The following is a 22,874-nucleotide window of genomic DNA, read 5'->3' as shown; positions in this document are numbered from 1 at the left end:
GGAAACATCATCTCGACTTGTCTTAACATCAGCCAGACCCTCTTGGCTTCACTGTTGGTCAAGTTAAATGTAGACCTGTTTCCATTCTACAATTCTCTCAGTGCCCACCTCTGGAGTCTTTCAGTGCCATTCTTCTGGGGTCTTCCAGTTCCCCCCATCTGGGGTCTTTCAGTGCCCTCCTTCTGGGGTCTTCCAGTGCCCTCCTTCTGGGGTCTTTCAGTTTCCTCCTTCTGGGGTCTTTCAGTGTCCCCCTTCTGGGGTCTTTCAGTGCCCTCTTCTGAGCCATTGTATCCACTTTCTGGAGTCTTCCATTGACACCTCTTTTGATTTGATTTGATTTATTATTGTCACATGTATTAGTATATAGTGAAAAGTATTGTTTCTTGCATGCTGTACAAACAATGCATAACGTACATAGGGAAGGAAGGAGAGACTGCAGAATATAATATTACAGTTATAGCAAGGTGTAGAGAAAAGATCAACTGAATACGTGGTAAGTCCATTCAAAAGTCTGATTGCACTGGGGAAGAAGCTGTTCTTGAGTCGGTTGGTACGTGACCTCAAACTTTGGTATCTTTTTCCTGAGGAAAAAAGTGGAAGAGAGTATGTCCGGGTGCGCGGGGTCCTTAATTATGCTGGCTGCCTTTCCGAGGCAGCGTGAATTGTAGACAGAGTCGATGGATGGGAGGATGGTTTGCGTGATGGATTGAGCTACATTCACGATCTTTTGTAATTTCCTGAGGTCTTTCATTGCTTCGGGCAGAATTCTACGACCCCTGGCAGGGTCGGGGAATCGCCCGGGGCCGGCGTAAATCCCGCCCCCACCGTGGCCGGAATTCTCCGCCACCCGGGAATCGGTGGGAGCGGGAATCACGCCCTGCCGATTGGCGTGCCCCCCGCGGCGATTCTCCGGCCCGCGATGGGCCGAAGTCCTGCCGCTGAAAGGCCAATCCCGCCGAAGTGGTTTAAACCACCTCTGTGCCGGTGGGATTGGCGGTGTGAGCGGGCCCCCGGGGTTCTGGGGGGGGAGCGCGGGGCGATCGGACCCCAGGGGGTGCCACCACGGTGGCCTGGCCCGCGATCGGGGCCCACCGATCGGCGAGCGGGCCAGTGCTGTGGGGGCACTCTTTTTCTTCCGCTGCCGCCACGGCCTCCACCATGGCGGAGGTGGAAGAGACCCCCGCCGGGTAGGGGAGAATTTTGCTGGTCGTCCGTTGCCTCTTCCTTGAGGCCTTCATTACTTATGAACCTTTTTTTGAGAGTTGCCCTCTAACTGGTATCTTCTCAAATCTTCCTGCCCATTCCTGTCTGTTTCTTTGTGTATTTAGCACTTTAAGTGCTTCATCACATTAAATGTATTACCACTTTAAATACATTGCCACTTTAAGATTGTCAACTTTTTTTCCATGACCTGTCGGCAGTTGACGATTTTCTCTCTGTGTTTTTCCTCTGTGTTTTTGGAGTTTTGGCGCAAACAAGGCTGTGCTTTGTTGAACTTTGTTGAACTTTTAAAACTTTACTTGTACTGTTGGAAAGCTCTCTCAGCGATCTCTGCCATTTTTCTCGTTCTGGCCGTTTGAGAGTCCTTTTTTTGTTGTTGATTTCGCTGGGAGCTCCAGCGTTCTCAACGCCCAAGGGGTTGTTTCTAAAACTTTTAAACTTCTTTTCCTCTGAACAGGCTGAGGACTTATCTGCTTTCTTAAACATCAGAACTCTGCTGCCTGCAATCTATTAGTGCAGAGACCACTACCACAGAACCCCCGCAGACTCTGCTAAGATCGGGAGCCTGTCAGCTTCAGCCTCTTCATTTTCCCATGCCTTTGGGATGGGTCCTGCAGCTCTTTGGGCCACTTTTCCATTTTCAGTTAAAACAGTGCTGTCTGTGCTCTCATCTATCTTAAAAATATTTTGCAGCAACTCTCTGTCTTAACTTAAGTTCTTTATCCAACAACAAATCAAAGCTCAGCTCTTGTTCCTGAGGATTATTTTCTGTACATTTTTAAATGTTTGACTCCATTGGCCACTCGAGGCTTATTCTGCATCTGTCCCTCAGGGTTTGGCAATATCTCAACATCTCAAATTTGGCCCACTGACCCATCGAGAGGCATACGGGTGAGTATTTTCTTTCTCAGACTTCAACTAAAACAGGGTACTCACAGGTGTCGGGCCAGAGGCAGTGTCATCATAGTCCCATCCTCATCACCAGATATAATGATGCACATTCACAGACTTCATTAGAATCATGAACTGTATTTATTAATAAGAAAAACTGTACAGAGGCCAGTAGCCCCTTAGCTGTCCTAGAGCAGGCACATCTAGCTATGATTGACAGGTCCTCATCACATCAAAAGAAGTTAAGTGCTTATTGCTGAGCAAAAGCGGAAGTGAAAGTACTTATCTCCTAGATGTTTATAAACACTTTGTTTATCTTTGCAGCAGGGTACCTGAGATGTATTCAAGTGTGAAGGGAAATGAAAATAAATAATCCAGACACCTGACATGAACAGGAAGAGCAACAACAGGTACAGGCAGTCTATTCCTGCTTGCTTCTCCAGAGAGGGTCCGGTTTAGCTCAGTGGGCTAGACAGCCCACAGTTTGTAATGCAGAACAAGGCCAACAGCGCAGGTTCAATTCCCGTACCGGCTTACCCGAACAAGCGCCGGAATGTGCCAACTAGGGGCTTTTCACAGTAACTTCATACTTGTGACAATATTATTGTTAAGAAACTAGGAACTACTGAACATAAAGAGGAATTAGCAAAAATAATAAAAGCCTGCACCGAACAGCTCCATGCAAGACTAGATCTGGAACTGTATATAGTTAAAGCCTAGCAATAAAAGGGTTTAGCTTAAGCACACAAACCTCAAGATCTCATCAATGAGCCACCGCCATAGCACCAATAAAAATACATATTCTGTGCATAATATGCCATGATGTCATGATATGAAACTTCGGTAGTGGATCAAGCTAGATTCCCCGAATTATTGTCTCTGAGACCAGACCCCTTTCATACACAGTAGACATGGATGGACAGATCATTCATAAACAAGTCAATCATTGAGGATAGATAAATAGATGCTGCAGCAGTCAGTGTTGCCTTCGCAAAATGTTTTTGAATCTGTAAGCACCAAAATATCTGATCGACCTGTTGTAGACATAACTGATGTCTCTGTGGAAACAAGCAGGAATAAACTGCCTATACCTGTTGTTGTTGTTCCTGTTAATTCATCTCAAATTATTTGTGGTGATTGCCTCTTTAAGGGCAACAGAGTAGAGTAAAGGTCACCTGACTTGGGGGACAAATTGGGACTGAGAATGGGTAATCACCCCAGGGGGTGGAGTCCTCTCTTTGTCAGAAGACATGTAGGGATGAGGGCAGCTGGATTGGCTGCTGGCCTCTGTACAGTTTTTCTTATTAGAATCATAGAATCCCTGCAGTGCAAAAGGAGGCCATTCGGCCCATCGGGTCCACCCTGCCCTATCCCCATAAGCTAAGCTGCACATTTCTGGACACTAAGGGGCAATTTATAATGGCAATCCATCTAACCTGCACACCTTTGGACTGTGAAAAGAATTCAAGTCTGGAATTGAACCCAGATCCCTGGCGCTGTGAGGCAGCCGTGCTAACCACTGTGGCCTTTTGTGCTTCGAATGAAGTCTGTGAACATGCATCATTATGGGGTGGATCCTGCACTGGACAACACTTTTAAAATGAGGGGTTGTCCTTATAGGACAGATGAGGAGAAATCTTTTCTCAGTTTTATGACATTGGAACTCTCTGCCTCAGATGGCAGTGGAAGCAGGGTCACTGAATATAAGGTAGTGGTAAAATTCTTGTGAGGAAACAGAGGTTATTGGGGTAGATGGGAATGTGGAACTCGAAACACAAACAGATCAGTCATGATTTTATTGAATGGCCGTGTAGCTTCGAGGGGCTGAATGGCCTACTTCTGCTCCTATTTTGTATGTTCGTATAATGCCAGGGCAGAAGTATTTAAATGCAAACAATAAAATATTTATTGTTACCATTAAATTTGTCAGAGCAGACCATCAAATCAATTTGGTGCTGATTTATATAGAAGTATTAAAACCTAAATCTCCACAGCTTATTGATGAAAATACATTTTATTTGCTTCTGAGAGAAACAAGCTAGAATCTTCTAACCTCTCTGCTGACATGTTTGAAGGTGAGGAAGGCATTTAATTGGGTAGGAGGGCAGCAAGTGAGCACCTCACTGTCTTACTGCTTCCTCCCAATTTAGTCCAGGATGGAAAGGCCCATGGTTGGTCTTCGTACCCTGCCACCAATTGAGGCCCACAAGTGCACAATTAATGATCATGTAAGGCCTCATTCTGTTGTCATCAAGCATCTGAGGTTAGGCCTGTCACCACGTAGAGAGCATGACAAGTAGTACTGTGCAATGCCTGATCGAGGGACCTGGCATTGATTGGGAGGGTAGCCTGCCGAGAGACATCCTGTTGAATCCATGATAAGTAGAACTGCTAGACGATAGTAGAAATTTATGAACAAGGTTATTTAAATATAATTCCAAAACTCCTCGGCTCCCCTTGTTAAGGGGAAGTCCCGTCCCCTTGAAGGGGAAGTTCATGTTCCAGGAGGTCATGGGAAACCACGTGGTCCTGATTCCTGGACCTCTAGTGGGGTTATAACACTAGTCCAGAGCAATGTTCACATCCATGGGTATGTGAGCCAGGCCTTTCTACCGTATCGCTTGTATACGGTGTTCAGATGCAAACTTCACGGCATGAGGGGCCGTATAATTGGACTGAGGGGTGGCATTTGCGTGACAAGCGTCTGGGTGGCGGCATTGCTGGTGTGGTCACAAGAGCCGGCATGTGGGCCTCTGGTGGTGGCAGAATGTCCATCTCAGTTTCCAAGTCGGAGCTAGGCTGATCTTCGTCCGGAGTCTCAGTGTTCTCAAAAATGATATCAGGATCCTCAATAACTGGTGGAGTAGGGGGCGGTGACGGTGGTAATTGGGGCAGCAGGGGCAGCGGTGAAAATGGCGGAGCCGGTACATCCGAATCAGTGGCCAGTAGAGCTGGAGTATCCGGCATGCATCTTTGAAGATGGTCCACGTGGAGATTAGACTCGCGGCCCTGTGTCTGTACTTGGTAAGAAACTGGACCCAATTTCACCAACGTGAAGCCCATGATCCGAGCACGGTTGAAGATTTGGGCTGTACCGTGTCTCCTGGGCCAAACTTGCGCAGTGGCCTGCATCCGCCTCGAGTCATTCCTGAGTGCGACGGATTTTCCCACCAATATCCAGAAAAGCGAGATTCAAGCAATGTGGAGGTGGCAACCCATCACCATTTCGGCTGGAACGATGCATATCGTGGCATGAGGGGTTTTCTGGTAGCAGAATAAGAACTTCGCCAAGCGGGTCTCCTAGAATCCCAATGTTTGCTTTTTCATATTGAATTTAAAGGTTTGCATCGACCCTTCGTCCAACCCATTCGAAGCTGGGTGGTATGGGGCAGCCCTCGTGAAGGATCCCATTGGCGGACATGAATGCCTCAAATTCCGCGCTCATATAAGCCGTACCATTGGGTATGCCATGTGTGCTGAAGATATGCCAGTCTTTCTCTATGTTGGTGCGGGTTGATGTCACTTGTCTCTTGAGGACCTCATCCACTTGGAGTGGGCATCAATAGGGAACATTTCCCCCTGAAAGGGGCCCGTAAAGTCGATATGAAGGCAAGACCACGGATGACCTGGTCATTCTCACGGGTGGATCAGGAGGCAACTTCTAATGTGCCTGCCACTGGACGCAGCGCTGGGCAACCCGCTCGATGTCTGCATCGATGCGGGATGCTGTGACTGGTAACGAGTCCATAAAATGGTGGGCTGCAATGACCTCGCCGGCCACTGCTGGTGTCAGTGGCCCGGTAGCAGGGGCAGACGGCTTAACGCATCGGCATTGGTCCTGGTGCTGTCCTCCAGAACATAGTGATATGCTGGGAGCAGCAATGCCCATCGCTGGATTCGGATGGAAGCAATGGTGGGGAGGGGGCGGGAAATCACTTGTTCTTCCTTGAAGAGCCCTATGAGGGGCTTATGGTTCTTGAGAATGGTGAAGCAATGCCTGTGGACAAGGGGCAGCACAGTGGGTAACACTGTTGCTCCACAGCTCCAGGATACCCGGCTTGTCTCACTGTCTATGTGGAGTTTGTACGTTCTCCCCGTGTCTGCGTGGCTTTCTTCCGGGTGCTCCGGTTTCCTCCCACAGTCTTGAAAGATGTGCTTTTAGGTGAGTTGGATGTTCTAAATTCTCCCTCTATGTTCCAGAACAAGCACCGGAATGTGGCGACGGGGGGCTTTTCACAGTAACTTCATTGCATTGTTAATGTAAGCCTACTTGTGACAATAAAGATTATTATTATTATAGACATATTCATTTAAATTTCTTCACCCCCACACGACAGCCAAACTCTCCTTCTTGATCTGAGCATTTGCTTCTCTGCATCGACCAATGTTCTTGAGGCGAAGGTGATGGGACATTCAGACCCATCATCCATGGTGTGGGCCAGCAAGGCCCTGATGCCATAGGGAGAAGTGTCACAGGTCCACAGGTGTAATCGGGATAGGTCAAAGTGTGTTAGTAGTCTTGATGTTGTTTCACCTTGATGAAAGCTGCCTCCTACTCCCGGGCCCACTCCCAGTATTGCCCCATTAACAGACGGTGGAGGTGTCTGAATTCATGGCCAGGTTTGGGAGGAATTTTCGATAGTAATTCACCAAGTCCAGGAATTATCAGAGTTCCATTGGGCCACCTGATACGGGAGGCTGCTGAATTGCTTGCACCTTTTCTTCCACCGGGTGCAAGCCACGGCTGTCTACACGATATCCGACGTACGTTACTTTGGTGGCATTGAAGACACATTTTCCCCAGTGGAGGAGGACGCCGGCTTCCACAAAAATGCATCAGCAACTCAGCCAGGCTTTGTACGTGCTCCTGGTCGGATGAGCCTATCAGGATGTCGTCTAGAAAGACCGCCGCGCAAGGTAGGACTCGCAGAATGTTCTCTATTACGCACTGGAATATTGCACATGCGGAGGATACCCCAAAGGGAAGTCGGATATATTCATATAGCTCCCTGTGTGTGTTCACAGTTTAGAAGCATCTGGACTCTGGGGCCAGGACCAATTGGAGGCAAGCATGACTCATGTCGGGTTTCATAAACGCGTAACTTCCACTGACCTTTGTGTAAAGATCCTCGATCCTCGGGACACGGATCCTTGATCCTAGTGACCGGATAACAGTCCAGTCAAGACAGAGTCATCTTATAGTCATCACACAAACATACTGATCCAGCCAATTTCATGACCTAGACGGCCAGCGCTGCCTCGTCGGAAAATTGCACAGGGCGGCTGATGCCCAATTCTCCATCCGGTCCAATTCAGCGTCCACCTCAGGTCATAAGGCATGGAGGATGGGTCAGGCACAGAAGTAGCACGGGTGAACCATTGAGTCCACGCTTATTCGTACTACGGCCCCTTTTATAGTGCCCAAGCCATCCTGTAATTCCATTGGAATCCTTGTCAGAACATCTTCAGGGCCATGTGGGTGCATGCGGCACACCCGCTGCCAATCAAACCTCAAGCGGCGCAAGCAGTCAAGCACCCAACAAGCTTGGGCCGCTCCCATGGACCACCACCAGAGGAAGGTTTGCAGATTGTTCACCATACTCGGCCTGAACAGCTGAAGTGCCCGCCTTTGCCAGTGGTTGCCCTGTGTAAGTGGCCAGCGCCATGTTGGTGTCCGACAGGATCAACGATAGAAGACCAGACCAAATGCGGTTGAATGTGCAGCGACTGACTCCCGACACTGCTGTCCCATTGTCGAGTTCCATACAGATTGGGTGTCCATTAATTTTCAGGGAGATCCGGATGGGCACCACTCTGGGTGGAGCTATGCAATATAACTTGATGGGTGCTGTTGCCATCTTCCAGTCGGGGGCGTGGTCGCGCCGAGTGGGCCAGCAGATCCTCATGGGGCCACCTATATACCTGGTTTCTGTGGCCTGTTGAGGCCCCTACTGGCTGGAGGTCGTATTCCAGTTCCTCCTGGTCAGTGGTATTCCTGGCCTCTTTAAGTTGGCCCGTATTCCTCCAGTAGGTGTCCCATTGTCAGGGGGCGGCCTCCTCAGTTCTTGCCAAGTGTGATTGTACTGGCTTAGATGTCTCAAACTGAGCCCTGCCAGTCCTTGGATCCCTTGTTCAGTGCTGTCTCTGGAGATAGCTATCACCACGCAGCGTTGCAAATCCAGGTGGGCCTCAGCTAGTCATTTCCGTTGATTGGCCCATCGCGGAGTCCACACACCAAGCAGTCTCATTTAATGTCATTCTGAATTTGCAAGTCTCAGCCGGTCTTCGGAAGTGGGCCAGGAAGTCACTCACCAATTCACCTCGGGCCTGAGTAGCCGTATGGAACCAGAAATGGCATACGATGAGCGGTGGTTTTGAGTCAAAATGCTCCCCCACTAGGGCCACCAGGGCGGCGAACAACCAGGTATCTGGGGGACCAGATGAGTCAGGCTCTTTATCACACTGTAGGTGGGCCCTTGGCAAGTCGTAAGTAATATCACAGTTTGTCTCTCATAGCCAGTAATCGCATTTGTTCAAAGAAAATAGATCATGCGTTCCACATATTGCCCCCAATCATCTGGACCTGCGTTAAAAGGTTCCAGCATTTCCTATGTATGGCATTTCAGTGGTTAGTAATGTGGCCTCATGAAGCTTAGACAAGATGGACCGGGTGCATAGTAACCAGTGTCAACAGCAGTGCCACTGAATCCTCTTCACCAGTGTTGAATCCGCGATAAGTGGAGCGCGTATATGATAGTAGAAATTAACGAACAAGGTTTATTTCAATACAATTCCAATACTCCTTCACTCCCCTCAGGGTCTCCTTCCCTGCAGCTGGGGCTCTCCTTGTTAAGGGGAAATCCTGCCCCCTTGAAGGGAAAGTCCTGCCCCCTTAAAGGGGAATTTCATATTCTAGGGAGTTCATGGGAAACCGTATAGTCCTGATCACGGGATCTCCAATGGGATTATAACACACCCCCTCCCCTTGCTACATTTCCCCCTTACATCTATTTACACCATGCTACCCTTGAGTTGGCTCCACAAAAACCCCTTCCACTATTACTCGCGGTGTTGGGCCTCTAGTGGCTGATGTTGCAATAGCAGCCACCACTTTCCACTGTAATGATGCTGAAGAGTTGCTGGCCTCTGATTGGCATGCAGCTCTCAGTAGACTTGATCTGTGCAGGGGGTCCTGATCCTGGGGATAGACCCACTGGTGGCCTCTCAATCGCCTGAATAACTCTCACTGGTTCTCCAGACAACAGGCAAGGCCCGTCATCGCAACAAGATTCAGCTCATTATCAGTCCAAGTGGAGGAATTGAGTCTAGTTCTGACTTGCAGTACTCGTTCCCCACCAATAAATGGCTCTAGTGCACTTTGTAAACTTGTTTTCAAAGGAAGCCAAAATCATTCAAGCAATGCCAATATCCCTCCTAGACTAGTGTTGAAAAGAGGTCATTAAATAATCAGAATAACTTCCATTTCAATCATTTCAATAAGCAAAATTAACTGGTCAATTGAAACACCAACTTTCTCTAACCAATAAGATGAGAGTGCAGTTTTTCCGACAAGCCACTCGATCTACCATTGGCTACAGCTGAACATAAAGTAAAGATAAATATTTAAATATTGAGTTTGAACCCAGAGAATGCCACATAGTAATTAGTGACCTTTCTGGCAGCTCGAGGACAAATATGAATTTTCAGATAACTTCAAATTGTGTGTTCATGTGGATTAGTAATGTCAACACTGGAGAAGTACACCCAACATGAGTCAATTACCAGGATGTTGCTGTTTAAAGACTATTTTGTGGACTCCTTGGCACACCGCCATGGGTTGACACCCAAGGATCCTGTCAGCGTATCAGATCATTTTGTGTACAGTGGAAGAAGATTGAGCTTAGTCTGATACTATTAAGTGAGCAGTTCACGTGTAAGAATACTTTTCGCAATTCAAGAACAATAAGCCATTATAAATAAAAGCAGAGTTTAACCTAAATTGAAAGTCTTAATTAGCGACCGTTGGCTACTTCGGTCCTGGAATTTGAGGGAGGTGAGACAGACAGAAGGAAAAACCTTGCTGATCTGGCACGTGGTAATACAATACAAATACTGACCCTAATACATATTTATTTTACACTGCATTTTAAAGCATGATAATCAAGTTATTCTATTTAACATATGTTATATGTTATAGGGCAGCACGGTAGCATTGTGGATCGCACAATCGCTTCACAGCTCCAGGGTCCCAGGTTCGATTCCGGCTTGGGTCACTGTCTGTGCGGAGTCTGCACGTTCTCCCCGTGCGTGCGTGGGTTTCCTCCGGGTGCTCCGGTTTCCTCCCACAGTCCAAAGATGTGCAGGTTAGGTGGATTGGCCATGATAAATTGCCCTTAGTGTCCAAAATTGCCCTTAGTGTTGGGTGGGGTTACTGGGTTATGGGGATAGGGTGGAGTTGTTGACCTTGGGTAGGGTGCTCTTTCCAAGAGCCGGTGCAGACTCGATGGGCTGAATGGCCTCCTTCTGCACTGTAAATTCTATGATTTGACTAGGTAAATTGGTGCTGCTCAACCCCTTAGATATCCGGGCGGCATTGTGGTGCTGTAGTTAGTTTAGGGGCTGAGGACCTGGATTTGATCCCGGCCCTGGGTCACTGTCCGTGTGGAGTTTACACGTTCTCCCCGTAAACTGCGTGGGTTTCAGCCCCACAACCCAAAGATGTGCCGGATAGGTGGATTGGCCTTGCTAAATTGCCCCTTAATTGGAAAAAACATAATTGGGCACTCTAAATTTATTTATTAAAATCGCTTAGATATCTAAGAGAGAAAAAGAAAAAAATATAGGGTATGATCTAGCAATGTTCTCAATTCTAAGCATGTTAGGTTATATTGTCACTTAGAAAATCCAATTTAATATTCTCATACTCGTGTTTAAATCCCTTTCTCTTGCCCTACTCTGTTCTCAATCTCTACAAGTCACTCCTGAACATGGGGGGGGGGGAGGGGGAGAGAAGAGAGAGAGAGAGAGAGATTTTCTGGCCTGCCCGTGGCCTGTATCTCGTTGGTGGGAGGTGTCCTGCCATTGGTTGGTGGCGGGTTCTTCTGCTCCCACTGCTATCTATGGGATTTCCCATTAATTCCACCCCACGCCCCTAGGAAACCCACTAGCGTGAAGAGCAGGAAGACCGCATAATCTTTATAATAATAATCTTAAAATCTTTATTAGTGTCACAAGTAGACTTACATTAACACTGCAATGAAGTTACTGTGAAAATCCCCCAGTCGCCACACTTGGCACCTGTTCTGAGGGAGAATTCAGAATGTCCAATTCACCTAACAAGCACATCTCACTCACTATGTCTCCCTGTCTAACCTCTTATGCACTCTATCTTGTCCTTTATCTCACTCTTGGAAGCTGTGCCTTCAGCCTTCTAAGCCCCATGGTGTGGGATTTCCCCATCTCCTCTGTTCCCACCCACCCACACCCCAACTCCACTCTGACACCAAGGTAGGGAAGTAAATTGACAGGTGGACATAAAAGTTTACAAATGGATTTAAATAGTTAAGTGAGTTGTCAAAAAAATGGCAGATAGTGGATAATGTGGAAAAATGTAAAGGCAACATATAATTTAAATAGAAAAATATTGCAAAATCCAATGACATAGAGGGACCTGGGTGCCCAGGTACATAAATCACAAAAACGTTAATACGCAGGTAAAGCAAGTGATTATGAAGGCAAATTGAATGTTATCATTTATCTTATGAGGAAAGGTTGGATAGGTTATGCCTGTATCCATTGGTGTCTAGAAGAATGAGAGGGTGACCTTATTGAAAATATAGAGTGCAAAGTAACCAAATTGCACTGGAACCCTGTGTCAAGTGCGTTTAGTCAGGCGTTTCCTGGCGCTCGCAGCACCAGGAAAGACCATGCTATCTAACGGGATTTTGTTGCAATCAAGGGTCTCAGCGGGAAATCTTTAAATGGTGTCCCACCCTTTCAACCCCAGACCCCCAAAGCCCATCATGCCCATAAAACCGTAAGGGGAATTGACAAGTGAATTCTGACAGGATGTTTTGTCTTGTGGGAGAGACTAGAACTAGGGCACACAGTTTAAAAATAAGGGGCTTCCCATTTAAGATGGAGAAGAGAAGATTTGTTTTCCCTGAGAGTGTCTTTGGTCTATGGAATTCTATTCCCAAGAGAGCAGTGGAGGCTAGGCCATTGAGAGCGTTTAAGGCAGAATAAGATGAATTCTCGATTGACAACAGAATCAAAAGGGGCAAATGGTAGACAAGAAAGTGGAGTGGAAGCACAATCAGATGTTATCAAATGATGGAGCAGATCCAAGAGGCTGAATTGCCTACACCTGCTCCTAATTTGTAAGTTCTTCTTTTAAGGGCCTTCTTTAAATCCACCACTGATATATATTAACCACTTAGACAAGTGAATGTACTATTGCCAGGTTTGTGGATGACACAAAAATAAGTGGGAAGGTAAATAACGAGGAGGATACAAAGAGTCTACAGGGGGTGCAATTTAACTCAGTTGGCTGAACAGCTGGTTTGTGAAACAGAGCGAAGCCAACAGTGTGGGTTCAATTCCCATACTGGCTGAGGTTATTCATGGAGGTTACGCCTGCTAAAACTTGAGGGGCGGGATTCTCCGCCTGCCGGCGTCAGGCCAATTCGCCGATTGCGGGAGAATCCCGCCCGAGGGGTGGTGATTGTCAGGTTAAATCATCACCAGTCAGCTCTCTCCCTCAAAGGGGAAAGCAGCCACTGGTGATCTGGGACTATGGCGATCTTACACAGAGGGATATGAACAGGTCACATGAGTGGGCAAAAACATGGCAGATGCAATATAATGTAGGAAAACGTGACTGGTGCACTTTGGCAGGAAGACTAATGGAGCTGAATATTATTTAAATCGAGTAAGACTGCGGAATTTGGCAGTCCTCGTGCATAAATCAGAAAAAGCTATCATGCTAGTTTAGCAGGTAATTGGGAAGGCAAATGGAAGTTGCCTTTATCTCAAAGGGAATGGAGTATTAAAATAGGGAAGTCTGACTAAAACTATGCAAACCAATAGTTAGATCACACCTGGAATACTGCGAATAGTTTAGTCCCTGTGTCTAAGGAAAGATATAGGGGTATTGGAGACAGTCCAGAGAAGGTTCACTAGGTTGATACTGGGTATGGAGGGATTTCCTTATGAGGAAAGGTTGAGTGGGTTGGGCCTGTACTCAATGGAGTTTAGAAGAATTGAGAGGCGGCTTTATTGAGACATACCAGCTGCGTCCCACCGAACTATTGCCGGTAGATAACGGGAGAAGCTACCCCTGGGATTCCTGATGGCAGTTAAGCCTTACGAGATCTAATTAGACCTCGCAAGATGTCTCACACAGCTAAGTGACTTCAAGAACCCAGTTAGTCATGCTTGTGCCAGATCTAATGGCCACCAGGCATCTACCGGCCTCGCTGAGGAGAATCCAGCTGGGCGTCATTCAGTACTGGTCTCCACAAACAGGGACTGGGCCGAATGGTACATGGGGCGGTGGGGTCCTCCTACGTGATCAGAGGCTCCTGGGTGGTCAGCCTCCGGGCAAGGTGGCATCCTGTCACTGCCTGTGCACCTTGGCACCACCAGTCTGGCACACTGGCAGTGCCATTCCAGTGCCAGCCTGGTGCTACCAGGGTGCCCAGGTGACACGGCTAGGCTGACAGGGGAAGTCCCAGGGTGCCAGGCTGGCAGTGCCAAGATGCCAAATGGCCATTCAGCCCGTACTGGGTTCGGGCCTGGGATGACTTGCCCATGGAGTGTGGGGGGATGCTCAATGACCCCCTTATATGTGTGGGGGGGGGGGGGGGGTGGCGTTTCTCGTCGGGGCACTAAAAGGAGTGCCGTTAGATAGCGCGATCAGTGTCGGGAACGACCCCACTAATCCAGCCCAGAATGGACTCTATCAAAAGTCTAATGATGACCATGAAACCATTGCTGCTTGTTGTAAAAATCCATCTGGTTTATTAATACCCTTTAGGGAAGGAAATCCGTCATCCTTCCCTGGTTTGGCCTACATGTGACTCCGGACCCACAGCAATGTGGTTGACTCTTAAATGCCCTCAAGGCTGGGCCATGAATGCTGACACAGCCAGTGATGCCCTCGTCCCGTTAACGAATAAAGAAAAAAAAAGATGAGGAGGAATTTCTTCTCTCAGTGGATAGTGAATCTGTGGAACTCTTTACTGCAGAGAGCTGTCAAGGCTATGTTGTTAAGTATGTTTCAGGCTGAGATTTATCATCAGTAAGGGAATCAGAGTAATAGGGATAAGGTGGGAATATGGAATTGAGGATTATCATATCAGATCAGTCATGATCTCAATGAATGGTGGAGCAGACTCGATGGGCTGAATGGCCTACTTCTGCTCCTATGTCTTATGCCTGTCACTGCCTCAAAGTGGCAATCTCCAGTGGATTGCCACTATCGACGGACTTACCCAACTTGATACTGCACAGTCCCTGTCTCGCTCAACCTTCCTCACTCAGGCTGGGTGAGACAGGATCAGCTTCAACTTCACAGTTGCAAATGTGTGGAGGAACTGAGAGGTGAGAAACCGGCCCTGTTTACGACACTAGCAGTAAAGGAGGTTTTTAAAGGAACAATTAAAAGGAAAGTGGTTGAGACAGTTGAGGTGGGTGGTGTGAGGGAGTGGTTGTTGTTTTGAGGGGGTGGTCTGTGATGTGTTATCTGTGTTGGTCTAACATCAACTGCAACTGGATGCAGTAAAACGAGATACAGGCTTCCGACACAGGAAATGGTCCAACACTGTTTTATTCAACCTGTTGATTACTGTACATAATCTGCTGTGGGTTGACACTCTATTAACCTAACTGATAACCTCCTACTGGCTTGACCAGACTAGCTCTCTTTCACATGGTGATGATGTTCATTGGCCTGTGCACTGCGACTATCTCCCTAGCCGTGTCCTGTGCGAGAAAGAGAGCCTTAATGCCCTGTGGGCTTTATAGTGGTGGTGTCCTGTCTGGTGATTGGTTGTTCTGTGTCGTGTGTGTTCATTGATTATCCTGTGTGTCAATCACTGCCTGTCTGCATCTCATGATATACATGAGTGGATATTAGGACATCTCCCCCTTTTAAAATAAATTTTGGAACGTGGCTATATATGCATGCATAACTATGTACAAGTGGGGAATGAATGAACATATGTACATGGGAAGGTGTCTATCGTGCAGATACAGAGCAAACTGAACAAAATTTACAAGATTTAAGTCTATAGATTCAGTCTTTGTCATGGGCAACAAATTCTCGTCGATCGCCGTAGAGGTGGAGGGGGGGTACGCCGGCACCTGGACAGGCGGGATGGCTGCCATCTCGGTGGCCTTGTGGACAGGTGGGATTGCTGCCAGATCGGTGGCCTCGTGGTGCAAGACGTCCGGAGGAGGCATGATGACATGTGGAGAAGTGCGGTCGAGTGATGGGCAGTGAACTTTATGCAACGCCCTCCTGTTGCGCCATAAAAGGGAACCATCAGCCATTTGGACAACGAAAGACCTGGGAGCAGCCTGTCTGATGACAACAGCTGGAGCTGACAAACCTCCCTCAGGCAGCTGAACGCGAACAGCATCGTCTGGAGCCAGCGCAGGCAGATCCGTGGCATTAGCATCATACGTGATCTTTTGCTGGTCCCTGGATTGCTGCACCTTCTACAGCACCGTGAGGTGGTCAAGGTATGGAACATGGATGGCTGGAACAGCCGTCCTCAGGTTGCGGTTCATGAGCAACTGCGCCGGAGACAAACCAGTCGACAGAGGAGTTGCCCTATATGCCAATAGCACCAGGTTGAAATCCGAGGCTGAGTCTGCAGCCTTGCACAGCAACTGCTTGACAATATGGACCACTTTCTCGGCCTTCCCGTTTGGGTAATGGGGACTGGATGTGATGTGACTAAAGTGGTAGGATCGTGCAAAGTCGGACCACTCTTGCCTGTAGAAACATGGACCGTTGTCACTCATTACCGTGAGTGGTATCCCATGCCTGACAAACATCTCTTTGCAGGCTTTGATGACAGACTTGGACGTGAGGTCCGACAGTTTCATCACTTCCACGTAGCAGGAGAAGTAGTCGACCGGGAGCACGTAATCACGCCCATTGGTACTATCTATCCCCACCTTGGACCTCAGAGAGGTCACGATCTTGTGCTGTTGCAGCGTTTCCTTGGGCTGAGCTGGTTGAAACTTCTCGCATGTTGTGCAGTTGAGGACGGTGTTAGCAATGTCCTGGCTGAAGCCAAGGCCAGTAAACTGCCTGCCGTGCTCTGCGTCGACATTCTCGACCCCCAGGTAACCCTCATGGATCTGTCTGAGCACCATGTTTTGCATGCTTAGGGGAATGACGATTCTATCTAGTTTAAGAAGGATCCCCTCAACAACCGTCAGCTCGTCCTTAACATTGAAGAACTGGGGGCACTGCCCCTTTTGCCAGCCATGGGCGAGGTGCTTCATCACGCGCTGCAGTAGGGGATCTTTGGCAGTTTCTTCGCGTATTTGTATAACTCTTTCATCAGTGGCTGTGAGGTTGCTGGCACACAGCTGCACCTGTGCTTCAATGTAGTGAATGAAGTTGCCCTGTTCACACGGCGTGGTGACGGATCAGGATAAGGCATCCGCGACGATCAGCTCCTTACCCAGTGTGTAGACGAGTTCAAAGTCATATCGGCGGAGACGAAGAAGAATTCACTGCAGCCAAGATGTCATGTCATTTGAATCCTTTTGGATTATGTGGACCAAAGGCCTGTGGTCTGTTTCCACCGTGAACATTGGCAGGCCGTATACGTAGTCATAAAACTTAACTATTCCTGTCAGGAGACCCAAGCACTCCTTTTCGATCTGGGCATACCGTTGTTCAGTCGGAGTCATGGCCCTGGAGGCCAGTACGAGGAGTCGTCTCGTTGGAGGAGCACCGCCCCAATGCCATCCTGGCTTGTGTCTGTGGATATCTTGGTATCCTTGGTTGGGTCAAAGACTGACAGTACTAGGGCCTTCAGCTCAAGCCACTCCGCTTGATGTGCGGGAAGCCAATCTGTGTTGGTCTGACATCGACTGCAACTGGATGTAGTAAAACGAGATACGGGCTTCCGACACAGGAGATGGTCCAACACTGTTTTATTGAACCTGTTGATTGCTGTACATAATCTGCTGTGGGTTTACACTCTATTAACCTAACGGATAACCTCCTACTGGCTTGACCAGACTAGCTCTCTATCACATGGTGATGATGTTCATTGGCCTGTGCTCTGCGACTATCTCCCGAACCGTGTCCTGTGAGAGAGAGAGAGCCTTAATGCCCTGTGGGCTTTATAGTGGTGGTGTCCTGTCTGGTGATTGGTTGTTCTGTGTCGTCTGTGTTCATTGGTTATCCTGTGTGTCAATCACTGCCTGTCAGCATCTCATGATATACATGAGTGGATATTATGACAGTCTGAGGTCAGATTGGTCAGGGGGGCAGATCGGTTCAGACCGAAGGAATTTGGGCGGGGGAGGGGGGGGGGATTAAGTTGGACCAGGAGTAGGATGGCGGGGCGTGGGGACAGACCGGAAAGGGGGGTCGGTTTGGGGGTGGGGGTGGTGTGGTAGGTCCCCTGGGCCGTTGTGTGTGTGGGGAGGGGTGTCCAGTGTGAGGCTGTGTATGAGTGTTTTAAATAGTTACTCTGGAATTAGAAGTGATTTTTTTTTCCCTCTAACATTTCAGAGGAACTATCAGGGTGAAACTGGCAAAACCATCCAAAGTTAACAATTTAAATTGCTTCTGTCAGATGGTTCCTAGCCCAGCACAATTGTCCAGAGAAAGTTAGCTCTTCTGGGCAATTGCTGGGTAACGTCCGAGAGGGATTCCCAGCGCATCATTGGGGTACCTCTTAAATGCGATGCTGGAGGATCAGGAAATTGTGGGGCCTTCTAATGTTTGACTTGACATTCATTTGTATCTGATTCTGACTGAAGTTTTTTGGGCTGTTTTCTTCAAAAATAATAAACGGGACTGATAATTGTGAAAATGGTGCTTTTGCCTCCGGTTTGTGCTCAAAGATTGAGCACGGCACAGTCCAATCTCTCAATCACAGCTTGGATTCACGCCGGAATTTTCTGTCGATCAGAATGGATCTCATTCAGTCCAGGGTGTTGTTTCACACATGTTATCAATTAACTGTGATTTGCAGGCACCAGATTTGTCACCCAGTGGGGTTGTATTCCATAGATCACATTTAAATTTGTCGAAACAATCCAGTGATTGTTGACAAATGGAAAATATACAAAAGCCATTGCTGAAAGTGAGGTTTAAACATGTTTTTACTTATTGAACACACAATCATAGCTGCTTCACATTTATGGCAGACCACAATTAACCAGTGGTGTGTTACAGTGTATCAAGTACACCATTTCAAAGTGTTCTGTTTTACCTCACGTTCTCACTAAAAAGTGAAAAGAATTCTTAAATCTCATGAACATTTTCAAGTTATTTTAACTCGTGTGTATGAATGGATTGAGATGGTGTTCTCCTGTGCTGCATATTTTTTCAACATAATATACAAAAGGCAGCCAATTTGGAAATCAATGTGTGACAGATTTTCCTATAAAATCAAACGCTGCTATGTGAGTAAAATAAGTGGAAAGTTAGGAAAATGACCAAGTACTTTTCACAGTAACTTCATTACTTGTGACAATAAGCGATTTTCATTTCATTTCATTTACATGGGTCACTGAGCAGTGAGGCAGGGTTGAGAAAGTTGTATGTAACACAATACATGTACATCTCTTTACCACTATTTTCTTCTTATTCCATAGTATTTGCTTTCTTTTTCACCATTCTGTCTCTTTGCAGTCTTCATTTGTTCCATCTGAAGATATCTGCAGAATTGATTACCTGATGAGGAAATTGCAATTTAAAGTCTGCAGACATTAAAGTTATATAGTACAAAGTACTAAACCTCGTGTGTTTCCACTTCCCTAACTGTACCGGCCACATCTATCCTTTTATAGTCTTTAACTAATTTCACCATTTAGTCTACTTCGTATTTTGGATGGTTATTTTCCCTGCTTTTCATTCCTTTTTTTAACGCTCTCTGTGCCTCTGGGCGTCTTTTCTATCCATTGCATTTCACCCATGCAAAACCTCTGTTCTGAGCTAAATTTCTGTTCGCCAAAGGTTTCTTAACTGGCTTGCCCCTGTTGTCATAATATACACACAAGTATATGATGGTGCATAGACAGACACTGACTGACACACTGAATGACCAATCAACACACAGAACACAGCAGACAATCACCAGACAGGACACGGCCACTATAAAGCTAGAGGGCACTAGTTTTCCCGTTCTCTTGGGATGCAGCCTCTGAGACAGCCAGAGCCCGTGATCAGCAACACGAACATCCACCATGTGCCAGCAAGATAGTCTGGTCAGGTTAGCCTCAGGTTGCCAGTCAACTCAACCAGGGGCTGGTTTAGCTCACTCAGCTAAATCGCTGGCTTTGAAAGCAGACCAAGCAGGCCAGCAGCACGGTTCGATTCCCGTACCAGCCTCCCCGGACAGGCGCCGGAATGTGGCGACTAGGGGCTTTTCACAGTAACTTCATTGAAGCCTACTCGTGACAATAAGCGATTTTCATTTCATTTCATAGTGTCAACCCACAGTGCAAGTATGTTTAATAGTTCAATAAAATAGAGTTGTACTTCTACAAGTGTTGGTAGCCTGTCTCTCTCACTGCTATGGTAAATGCAGTCCTCGCAGACCCAGCATACCCAATACATCACCTGTCTATTAAGTAATCGGGTGTCGGGGGCAGCACGTGGTGCAGTGGTTAGCACAGGGACTGCGGCGCTGAGGACCCGGGTTCGAATCCATGCCGTGGGTCACTGACCTTGTGGACATTCTCCCCGTGTCTGCGTGGGTTTCACTCCCACAACCCAAAAATGTGCAGGTTAGGTGGATTGGCCATGCTAAATTGCCCCTTAATTGGAAATAAAAATTAATAATTGGGTACTCTAAATTTATTTTTTAAAGTTATTGGGTGGATTGGAGTCCAGGTCGCTGACCCTGGAGCAGAGTGTCAGCAATCAAAGGGGCAAGCGAGTGTTGAGAGGGGCTGGTTAGAAGTCCCACGTTGGTTCTCAGAGTCTGTGTCTCTGTTGTTTCAGAAACTGTTCGGCAGTTTAGCCCTCATCCCTTGTATCCCCAGCACCACCCCTCCCCCATCCTGGCCCCACCCATGATCACTCAAGCCCCTTCATATCTTCCACACCACCTCCATATCTTCCACACCACCTCCATAGCCACTTACACAGTACCTCAGGAGGCAGACCTCAGGAGAAATGTGGAGGTGAAAATAAAGAAATAATCTAATACAGTTCTCACTCATATACCCTTGATAGCGAAAAAGCATTGATAGATTTTATTCAAAACTTTTAAATCTGAAGTGGTTAATTTCTTATTATAACAAACAGACATCAATTCAGACCCCACATCAAAGATAGACAATTCTTTAATGAGTTTTTCATCAGTTAGTGGCATTATTGCCATCATTGACATCAAAAGACACGGCATCAAAGAGGTGCTCAAAGCAAGAAATAGCTTCAAGGGCAATCATTGGCCAACGTAATCATTAGACATTCACAGATCCATGCTCCCTTCTGACCCCACCCATCGCCACTCATTTACTCTGCTTTGATTTGTTAATGAAAGTAGTGCAATGCAGGGTTTTTTTAAACTCTCAGTGACAGTTACAACATTTTTTAAAGTTGAAAGAGCAGGGATTTTATAGAATCCCTACAGTGCAGAAGGAGGCCATTCAGCCCATCAAATCTGCTGCGGTCCTTCGAACGAGCACCCCATCTAGGCCCAATCTTCACCAGATCTCTATAACCCCACCTAACCTTTGGACGATAAGGGGAAATTTAGCATTACCAATCCACCTAACCTGCACATATTTGGACTGTGGGAGGTAACTGGAGCACCCGGAGGAAACACACGCAGACACGCTGAATGTACAAACTCCACATAGACAGTCACCTAAGGTTGGAATCGAACCTGGGTCCCTGGTGCTGTGAAGCAGCAGTCCTAACAACTGTGCTACCGTGCCGCCCTTTAAAAAACTTCAGATCATGAGTTATACAAACCCTATCCATCCTTCAAGAGCATTTTGTCTACACCATCAATTTCTGACCCCAAAATTATGGGATAAGACCCTTGCAACAGCTAAAATGGAGTCTGTTTGCAACACAGCACTGCGTTCATATAGTCCTACTGAGTTGTAGTTTTCCTCCTGTGTGAATTATGCCACACCCTTCCCCATCGACACAATTGGATCTGGCGAGCTTCTGCATCAGAATCTCACCTGCCATTAAAAATCCAACCCCGATATTTTAGCAAAAACTCAGTTCCAGCAATCCTAGAATTTGAAATCATGGTGTACAAGCAGCCATTACACATTCATTTTTAGCAAAAAAGGCAAATATTTTCCATATTAATTGTTTATTTTCCGGGTATTACAAACAGAAAAGCCTTAAGTTCAAATATTAGCTATGATTCATTAGAAAGCAGTATCATATGTTATCAAGGTATGTCCCTTTAAAAAACAACAGAAAACACTCTCATTTTTGTATGTTTTATAATTTTTAAAACAATTGGTGGCTATCTTATTTCTTTAAAGAATTAAAGCGGTGTAAGTACATAACTGAAACTTGATACTCCTCAGCAACTTATACCACTGTTGACTTTTTCCACACAAGGTCTAAGGTGGAACAAGACACATATTTCAACAAATAAATTAACAAACAATTGAATAAAAATATCCTGTAACTTGTTTACCTTGTGCGGGTTGGGCTCTGGTGTATTGTGATTGGTAGGTTTGGTGAATGCTTTGTTAAGCACTCGATGATTGAGCTCTGTGAATTAACAGTTTGAGGACAGGTTCAAATGCCATGTGTATTTTACAGGAAAAGAAGGTCAAGACAAATATATTTTCAAAACAGGGCGCATTACTAAACTAAAAAGAGGGAGATTATATCGTTAATTAAGAAGTAGATAATATTTATTTCAATAATAAGAGAATTCGGTCTGGATTTTCAGTGAGTAGTTTGAGGCGATATATTTACAGACCTACCTCAGCAGAAAGGCCTCAAAATGGTAGGATCTTCCCTCTGATGGGGGGGCCGGGGCTGGCTGGAGGGATAGTGTCAAGCTCGCCGACTCTGTAAGCAAATTGAATGCGTGAAGGCAGTTCACCATCCACCAACACAGATACGAACATTTCAGAAATATGTAGCACATGTATTGGGTTGGTTCATGGTGAAAGTCACCACATGAGAGTGCAGCAGGAGGTGTCAGAGCCATCTGAGAACAGTCCCCCTCACAGGAGGGAGGGAATCATAGATATCATAGAATTTACAGTGCAGAAGGAGGCCATTCGGCCCATCGAGTCTGCACCGGCTCTTGGAAAGAGCACCCTACCCAAGGTCAACACATCCACCCTATCCCCATAACCCAGTAACCCTACCCAACACTAAGGTCAATTTTGGACGCTAAGGGCAATTTATCATGGCCAATCCACCTAACCTGCACATCTTTGGACTGTGGGAGGAAACCGGAGCACCCGGAGGAAGCCCATGCACACACGGGGAGGATGTGCAGACTCCGCACAGACAGTGACCCAAGCCGGAATCGAACCTGGGACCCTGGAGCTGTGAAGCATTT

At 46.9% G+C, this 22,874-nt stretch overlaps 1 protein-coding gene across 4 annotated transcripts in view; it reads left to right on the top strand.

Moving 5' to 3' along the window:
- bcas1 (brain enriched myelin associated protein 1) overlaps positions 1-22,874 on the top strand; it is a 228,128-nt gene that overhangs the window by 73,712 nt on the left and 131,542 nt on the right. The window lies entirely within an intron of this gene.

The sequence above is a fragment of the Scyliorhinus canicula genome, chromosome 7, assembly GCF_902713615.1.
Source record: "Scyliorhinus canicula chromosome 7, sScyCan1.1, whole genome shotgun sequence".
NCBI lineage: Eukaryota > Metazoa > Chordata > Chondrichthyes > Carcharhiniformes > Scyliorhinidae > Scyliorhinus > Scyliorhinus canicula.
This window is presented reverse-complemented; position numbering and strand designations above follow the sequence as displayed.